This window comes from Ictalurus furcatus, chromosome 2, assembly GCF_023375685.1.
Source record: "Ictalurus furcatus strain D&B chromosome 2, Billie_1.0, whole genome shotgun sequence".
Taxonomy (NCBI): Eukaryota; Metazoa; Chordata; class Actinopteri; order Siluriformes; family Ictaluridae; genus Ictalurus; species Ictalurus furcatus.
Window position 1 is genome coordinate 31078491 of NC_071256.1, and position 9457 is coordinate 31087947.

Consider the following 9457-nt stretch of genomic DNA (forward strand, 5'->3'; position numbering starts at 1 on the left):
GTCATTTTCAGATGTCTTCTTTCCAGCATGAATGTAAATTTCACCCATGTGTTTCATAAGCTCCGTGTTTATAATCCTCTCCAGGGACATCAGTAACTACTGATTTGGTTGAATGTGTCTAAGATAAGATAAATATCTAAGACAAAAAACGAATACAAAAAAGAATTGTTCACATCTCGTCACTGAGTTTCCTAAGTCTGCCTCGATCATCTTTACTTCACTACTGAAATAATGACAAAACAAGCAATCAGCCTAAAAGCTGAAAGTCTTTCAATGTTTTCCATGGATGCATTCAACATGATGTCCACAGACTGCATTTCTCTATTTTAGGAGTCGAATGAAAGGAATGAAAGTACATTGTCTTCTGCTAGATCAGAGGTCAACAAACCCATCATGTCGGCACTTCTGCTCTTTTCTATTCCATTCCGTGACACACCTGAATCAGATAATCAGTCCTCTGACTCATACAGGTGTGTTGCTAGCAGTTCTCGTATGAGCTCATATGGGCGAACAAAATATGTGGGCTAGACAATTGACATGGATTTTCAACTTACAGCACTATGCTGTCATTCGGATGGGGTTAGTTTGCGGTTTCTGCAGTCAAATCATATGAACATTAGAGGGCAGTTTGCATCTCTAGCAATTTTTCCGTTAATTAATTTTTCCACAGAAGAAGAGATTTATCAGACTTATCAGTGCGTGGTATCACTCTAAATTCAAATAGCAGAACAGACAGTAAAATAATGGCTCTGTTTCAATCAGCAATATACAACCCCAATTCTGAAAAAGTTGGGACAGTATGGAAAATGCAAAAAAAAAAACAATAAAAAAAAATTTGGAAATTCAATTCACCCTGTACTATATTGAAAACACATTATTAACAAATTGTTTGATGCTTTACTTTGTGAATTTATTTTTGAAAATTAATTTTTGAAAATATTACACTCATTTCAAATCTGATTACTGCAACACACTCCAAAAAAGTTGAGACAGTCGACTGTTTTACTACTGTGTAACGTTACCTTTTCTTTTAATAGCACTTATTAAGCGTTTGGGTGCCGAAAACACCAGTTGGACCTGACGCTGACACTGATAACAGCTTGGATGGTTCTTTTCCTCTTTGGCCTCCTGATGGCTCTAGCATTACAGCCAAAGAATTACAGGCAGCAGGGTTCATTTTCTCTCTCTCTCTCTCTCTCTCTCTCTCTCTCTCTCTCTCTCTCTCTCTCTCTCTCCCCAAATGAAACTCTGAACTCTGTAGACATGATCATGTGTGAGTTAAACGTCACATGATGATAGTGTGCCATTCAGATGTGGATTCACGTTCAGTGCTACTTCAAATAAATATGTTTAAATACTACCACAAAAGCTGCTGTCCTACTACACCATTCACTGACTTATTGTTTGCTCTTGGTTAGTGGTCATAGTGAAATAGATTTTTTATTAATATAGGTCTAATATCAAGATTAATTTCATAATAATAATATTAGAAAATAAAATATATTATTGTTATTATTATTATCATTATTATTATTATTATTATTATTATTTTAGTAGTAGTAGTAGTAGTAGTAAAAGTAGTAGTAGTCATAGTAGTAGTAGTCTATTTTTGGGGGGGGTAAAATTATTAGATGTGGATTTATTCATCCAGCCATTTTCTATACCGCTTATCCTACAGGGCCGTGGGGAACCCGGAGCCTATCCCAGGGAGCATCAGGTACAAGGTGGGGTAAACCCTGGATAGGGTACTAAGATATGGATTCATGTTAGTGTTAAAAAATAAAGTTTCAATAATGATTCAGGAGTTGTATAGCCGAGTAGGGCAACTCTCCTACGCTACACCCAGATGATGCCCCCTGACTAGCTAACATGCTGTCTTGATTGTTTTATATTCTTTGTCACACTATTCTTCTGTTTCTGTTTGCCTATTTTACAAATATGACTTGATATCTGTTCAGTGTTACTTCAAATAAATATGTTTAAATAGCATTTATGTTTCTGTATTGTGTTATATTTTTATGCTGGTTCAAAATTGTTCTAACCATCAATGAGCCAATGTGTTATGATGTGGCATGTTGTGGACCGAGTGTGGTGGTCCGCTCTGGGCCAGAAAGTCCAGGGCCACTTTTTGGTCCCAGTCCACCCCTGATTATTGCTATTAATGCTAAATAAAGTATGCTGAAAATATAAATATCAATGTTAAAACACTGAAATGAGGGCCATTTCAGTGTTTTAACATCAATATTAAAATTTTCAGCATACGTTATTTAGCATTAATAGCAATAATCAGGGGTGGACTGGGACCAAAAATTCCAATATTTTGCCTAGGGCCCCCGAATCACTAAGTCCACCCCTGCCTGTCTCACATCACCTTCTTATTTCAACTTGTCACGTTGCTATTAGTCGTAAATTGCCCTTGTCCTAACTTTGTTGGAACGTGTTTAAAAATAAACGTTTACCTTCAAAAAACTATGCAGTTGATGAGGTAAAACATCAAATACCTTGTCTTTATATGTTTTGTGATTAAGTACAAGTCAAAGTACATTTACAAATCACTCCTCTTTGTTTTTAATAGCATTTCCCATACTGTCCCAACTTTTTCGGAATTGGGGTTGTGAAAGATTGTTGTTGCGTATTATGCACTCCACCACCCATTTTGGCACGTAGGTACGCCTTATGCGTGAACTCTGGCAGCTGATAATAACTCCTCACAGTGTGCTTGCCCTTCTGTAGATAGAGCCTATCACTGCCTGCTCTGTGGGTGTGTTCACACATGGGCAACGTTTCAATACTTCAACGTACAAGACAGAATTCAAATTCAAATACAGCACCAAAATATCCTAGAGGCTTCCATATTAATTATTAATTTATGTAATAGCAAAAGACCTGCAGCTATTACCAGTTGTCGCAGTCATATCACCTGTATTGCATGTAGGCTACTGGCTTGAAATGTCTTATTTTAATAAAACAACCAACAACTATTCACAAATGTCATTCAAAAAGTGTTTATCATGTGGACGTGTTATACTTGAACTGTATTTGTTCCCTCCCACTCTAGCGTCAATTTCTTTCCCTTTTTTCTTCTGTCCTTGCGTAATGGTACAGCCCTTGTACTTGCTATTAAAAAAAGAAAGAAACTTTTCACTTACCTCAGATATCCAGTCACTCCAGAATTATTGGCACATTTTAAGAGAATGGACATACATTATTCTATAAAATAAACATTACATCCACTGATTCAATTTCCATTCAATTTGAGAAGTTACTTCTCTTTTCTCTAACAAACAAAAAATTAATGGGGGAAAAAAAGAAAATAATTGTAAAACTTCTTTGTTTTGTGATTCATCCTTGAATTCATCCTTGAATGATTCATCCTTGAATCATTTCGATTTCTTTTACTCTTCATGTCCAGCTTCCCTGGTTTATACAGTGGGAATAAAACATCTACACACCCCTGTTTAAATTGCAGGTTTTTATGGAAAATATTTATGAAAAAAAATGCAACCAAGATAAATCAGGTCATGTCTTTTTCCCCCTTTAATGTAATATAGCAACCAGCAAAATTCAAATGAAAAACAAATCATTTTTGGTTTTTGGGGGGGTTTTTTAGAGAAAAAGAAAAAAACTTGGTTACACAAGTGTGCACACCCTTTTCTAATGGGGCATGTGACTGTGCTCAGAATTAACCACAATATGTTCAAAAGTAATTATCATACCCCTGTCATCAAAAAATTTATTCTGATTAACCTCAAAAAAACATCCAATTGCTGAAGTCATGGTTTGCAGAGAGCCTACAAAGCATGTACAGAATCTCACTGTTGAAAGGTATCGAGCAGTAGAGGGGTAGAAAGAATTTCCAAAACTTTAGATGTACAGTGGAAGACTGTGGAGGCCATCATCAACAATTGGAGAAAATGGGACACCACATTAACATTACCAAGAACAGGACAGCCCTCGAAAATTAACAAAAGGACAATAAGTAAATTTATCAAGGAGGCTGCCAAGAGACCTAAAGCAACACTAAATTCACTGCAGGAATATCTGGCAAGTGCTGGTCACTCACCCAACAATCTCTTGTATTCTTCACATGGCTGAGATATGTAGTAGGGTGGCTAGATGGAAGGCCTTCTCATGAAAAATACATCCAAGCTTGGATAAATCACTCCAAACCCTCTGGCAAAGTGTGTTATGGTCTGATGAGACCAAGGTAGAATGTTCTGTGCATAATTCTAAAAGATACAGTATCTCACAAAAGTGAGTATACCCCTCACATTTTTGTCAATATTTAATTATATCTTTTCATGTGACAACACTGAAGAAATGACACTTTCCTACAATGTAAAGTAGTGAGTGTACAGCTTGTATAGCAGTGTAAATTTGCTGTCCCCTCAAAATAACTCAACACACAGCCATTAATGTCTACACCGCTGGCAACAAAAGTGAGTACACCCCTAAGTGAAAATGTCCAAATTGGGCCCAAAGTGTCAATATTTTGTGTGGCCACCATTATTCTCCAGCACTGCCTTAACTCTCTTGGGCATGGAGTTCACCAGAGCTACACAGGTTGCCACTGGAGTCCTGTTCCACTCCTCCATGACGACATCACGGAGCTGGTGGATGTTAGAGACCTTGTGCTCCTCCACCTTCTGTTTGAGGATGCCCCACAGATGCTCAATAGGGTTTAGGTCTGGAGACATGCTTGGCCAGTCCATCACCTTCACCCTCAGCTTCTTTAGCAAGGCAGTGGTCATCTTGGAGGTGTGTTTGGGGTCGTTATCATGCTGGAATACTGCATACTGATCATGCTCTGCTTCAGTATGTTACAGTAAATGTTGGCATTCATGGTTCCCTCAATAAACTGGAGCTCCCCAGTGCCGGCAGCACTCATGCAGCCCCAGACCATGACACTCCCACCGCCATGCTTGACTGTAGGCAAGACACACTTGTCTTTGTACTCCTCACCTGGTTGCCGCCAAACACGCTTGACACCATCTGAACCAAATAAGATTATCTTGGTCTCATAATCCATGTCCTTAGTCTGCTTGTCTTCAGCAAACTGTATGCGGGCTTTCTAGTGCATCATCTTTAGAAGAGGCTTCCTTCTGGGATGACAGCCATGCAAACCAATTTGATGCAGTGTGCGGCGTATGGTCTGAGCACTGACAGTCTGACCCCCCACCCCTTCAACCTCTGCAGCAATGCTGGCAGCACTCATACGTCTATTCATTGAGGGAACCATGAATGCCAACATTTACTGTGACATACTGAAGCAGAGCATGATCAGTATGCAGTATTCGAGCATGATAACGACCCCAAACATACCTCCAAGATGACCACTGCCCTGCTAAAGAAGCTGAGGGTGAAGGTGATGGACTGGCCAAGCATGTCTCCAGACCTAATCCCTATTGAGCATCTGTGGGGCATCCTCAAACGGAAGGTGGAGGAGCACAAGGTCTCTAACATCCACCAACTCTGTGATGTCGTCATGGAGTGGAACAGCACTCCAGTGGCAACCTGTGAAGCTCTGGTGAACTCCATGCCCAAGAGAGTTAAGGCAGTGCTGGAAAATAATGGTGGCCACACAAAATATTGACACTTTGGGCCCAATTTGGACATTTTCACTTATGGGTGTACTCACTATTGTTGCCAGCGGTTTAGACATTAATGGCTGTGTATTGAGTTATTTTGAGGGGACAGCAAATTTACACTGTTACACAAGCTGTACACTCACTACTTTACATTGTAGCAAAGTGTCATTTCTTTAGTGTTGTCACATGAAAAGATATAATCAAATATTGACAAAAATGTGAGGGGTGTACTCACTTTTGTGAGATACTGTATGTTTAGCAAAAAAAAAAACAAGACAGCTTATAACCCAAAGAACAGCATACCCACAGTGAAGCATGGTGGTGGCAGCAAATACTATACCAATCTATTTTGGCACAAAACCTACAGGCCTCTGTTAGACAGCTGAAGATCAAGAAAACATTTTAGCTCCCAGCATGATAACGACCCAAAGCACAAATCCAAGTTAACAAATGGCTTCAGACAAAGAAGATCAACATTTTGAAATGGCCCAGTCAGAGCACGGATCTAAATCCTATCAAAAACCTGTGGAATGACTTGAAGAGGGCTATTCACAAGAGATTCCCTCAGAAATTGATGGATCTGGAGCATTTTTGCAAGGAAGAGTGGAATAAAATTGGCAAATCAAGATGCGCTAAGTTGGCAGACTGTTAGCCCATATGACTGAGTGGTGTAGTACAAGCAAAAGGTGCTTTAAAAGGTATCAGTCAAAGGCTCGCACACTTGTGCAACTAGGTTATTGTATGTTTCTTTTCCAGGTTATTGTATGTTTTCTTTTTTTCTATTTGTTTTTCCCTTAAATTCTATTGGTTAGTGTTCGGGACTCAGACACAGTCTCAGTGTTTAAGTCTAGGTTGAAAACGTATTTGTTTACTCAAGCTTACCATGAGTAGACTTTCTTTTACGCAAAGTACACAGTCTTATCCAGTCTTATCACGGGATATGAAGTATACCTAATAATCTCTCCCTCTCTTTACCTCCCTCTCCCTCTGTCGAGCTACACATGATTTTATGGAGATTCCAGTGATCCTGACCCTTTCTGCACTCTGGACCTACCTAATCCATCCTGATGCCCTACCACTGGATGGAGCTCTCATCAAAAGCCTGGAGATTGCTGAGGACGGTACCGCTTGAAGTACCATGAAATAGTTTTGGACCTCAATTCCACATGGACATTCTCGCTGTGGTTGCTGGGACTACAGTTGCTGCTATGGCCTTGGGATTGCAATTACCACATACAATTTTATACTCAGGTCATCTTTTGTGTACAGTGGACTAGTTCAACAAACAGACTTCATATTAAACCATAATGAACTTTCTTTTACTTTCACACTATCCGGTGTCACCCAGATAAGGACGGGTTCCCTTCTGAATCTGGTTCCTCTCAAGGTTTCTTCCTCATATCATCTTAGGGAGTTTTTCCTCGCCACCGGCTTGCTCGTTAGGGATAAATTCACACACTTAAAATCTGTATCCTGTGTTTATATGTTTCTGTAAAGCTGCTTTGAGACAATGTCCATTGTTAAAAGCGCTACACAAATAAAATTGAATTGAATTGGTTGCTATATCACATTGAATGTGTAAAAATATCTGGCATGATTTATCTTGTTTTAATTTATTTACAACACATAAACCTGCATTTTTAACAGGGGTGTGTAGACTTTATATTCACTGTAAATATGAGATTGCGCTCAAATAAAATTTTCTTTCATCTATTAGCAAAGGGTGATGGATTGATCCATCCATTGAGCCAAATGTCAAGAATAGTTGAAAAATAGTTTTATAATTGCAAAATCTATCTGATTATTAAGGTATCTTTTAAAATCAATGTAAAAAATTAATCAATTAGTTGCCAGTTACATAATAAAAGCCATTTGTCAGTTTCACAACAGAATTTTCCTGAGAGCAGCCCACAACATGCAGCGCCTCTACTTCACCAGGCATTATTGGAACTACAATTGAAATTAAACATTATTTAAAAAAAACTTGTGGTCTGAATAAAGAGCAGTTTACAAACCTAAAGAAGCTTGAAATATTTTCTACAAAAAAAAGAAGTGGTCAAAAAGGGTGCCAAAGTTTCTGAATTTAAAATCTCTAGATAGATGGATTTAAATGTAGATATAAACCTAAACTGGGTGTATGGTAGCTTAATAGTTAGCACATTTGCCTCACACCTTCAAGGTAGGGGGTTCAAATCCTGCCCTCACCCTGTGTGTGTGTAGTGTTTGCATGTTCTGTTTGTGCTTTGGGGGTTTCTTCTGGGTACTCCAGTTTTCTCCCCCACTCTAAAGGCATGCTGTGGAAGCATGGTTGAGTGTTGGTTTGTGAATGGAGGAGCCAGAGAACGTGAGTGGTAAGGGTTACACACCTGTGAAGAATTTGGCTGTTCTGTGTTTCAGTGAGCGACAGACAAAGTGGGGAGAAGCAAATTCATCTTATTGCCAGGAACTGAGACACCAGTCATGATTCAACTGAATGAAAGAGTGATTTTTCAAGAGAATGGGGCAGAGATTGAGCTAATTCAAGCAGTTCAGTGACCCTAAACACAGCCAACGCTACATTGGAGTATTTTTAACCCAAATTGTCCATAGTGTGTGGAATGTGTGCGCGATTGTGCCCTGCACTGGGTTGGCACCCCGTCCCGCACCTTGTGCCCCGAGTCCCCTGGGATAGGCTCCAGCTTCCCTGTGACCCTGTGTAGGATAAGCGGTACAGAAAATGGATGGATGGTTTAGTCAACTGTAGGCTAAAGTTGGAGTTTGTATTGTAAAATGGATGGGCAGGCATAATTTAATCTTAAATTATGCCTAACTAGAGTTAGGCAATGTACGTCCAAATAAATACAACCCCTTCTTTCAGAGTGTTTTAAGAGCCAAAACAACAAAATGCATGCACGTGAGTTGCCCTGGTACAAGAAGGACAGTTGACAGGCAACATGATTGACAAGTAAGTAGAGATGTCTCCATGCTCTTTTTGGATGGTTTTAAATACAAATAATAACATTATTTGTTATTTCTATGTGGCACCACAGCTGATATTTCCCTCATTTATGGCATTTGGCAGACATCCTTATCCATGGCAACTTACATTTATACATCTAATTTATACAACTGAGCAGTTGAGGGTTAAGGGCCCATCAGTGGCAGCTTTGCAGTGCTGGGATTTGAACTCTTGACCTTCCAATCAGGAGTCCAGCATCCTACCCACTAAGTTACCACTGCCCAGATAGTTTATTGACATCTGCTGTTTTGTGGAGAGAACTTCACTAAATACCACAAGAAGGATTCTGACTTAAAACAACACTGAGCGCACCTTTAATACCCAGGTGCTAATTGATCAAAAACCCAAGCAGCTGTCTTTCTCTCATCATTCTGTCTTTATCTCACCCTCTCCTTTCATCTACCTGGCTCTGCAAAGCAGCTGAAGAATGAAGGGCTACTCTCACCTCACTCTTGTCTGTGAGAATCTTCACCTCCCTAAACCTCAGAGGTCATAATTAATGCTATTTTACTTGCATCATGCAGTGGTAATCGAGTAGGGACTAATTAAAGACTGGTGCTCGTGACTCAGCATCTTTCAGAAAACTGGCTCCTTCGCAATACACCACAACAACAGAATAAAGATGCATCATGAATGGAGTACATCTATCATGTCTACACAAACACAACCTGTGACCGAAACAAGGCATACACAAATCATAACATTATTTGTTGCAACTGTTATAGTAATATTTGTCAAGTATTGATGAGTTTTATACCAAATCTTGTGGCTGGAAAGCTGTGAGCTCAAATCCCAGGACTGTCAATAAGGCATTGTTGGGCCCTTGAGTAAGTGTTGTTTTATGTTTTGGTTCAACACTTTGGATAAAAGT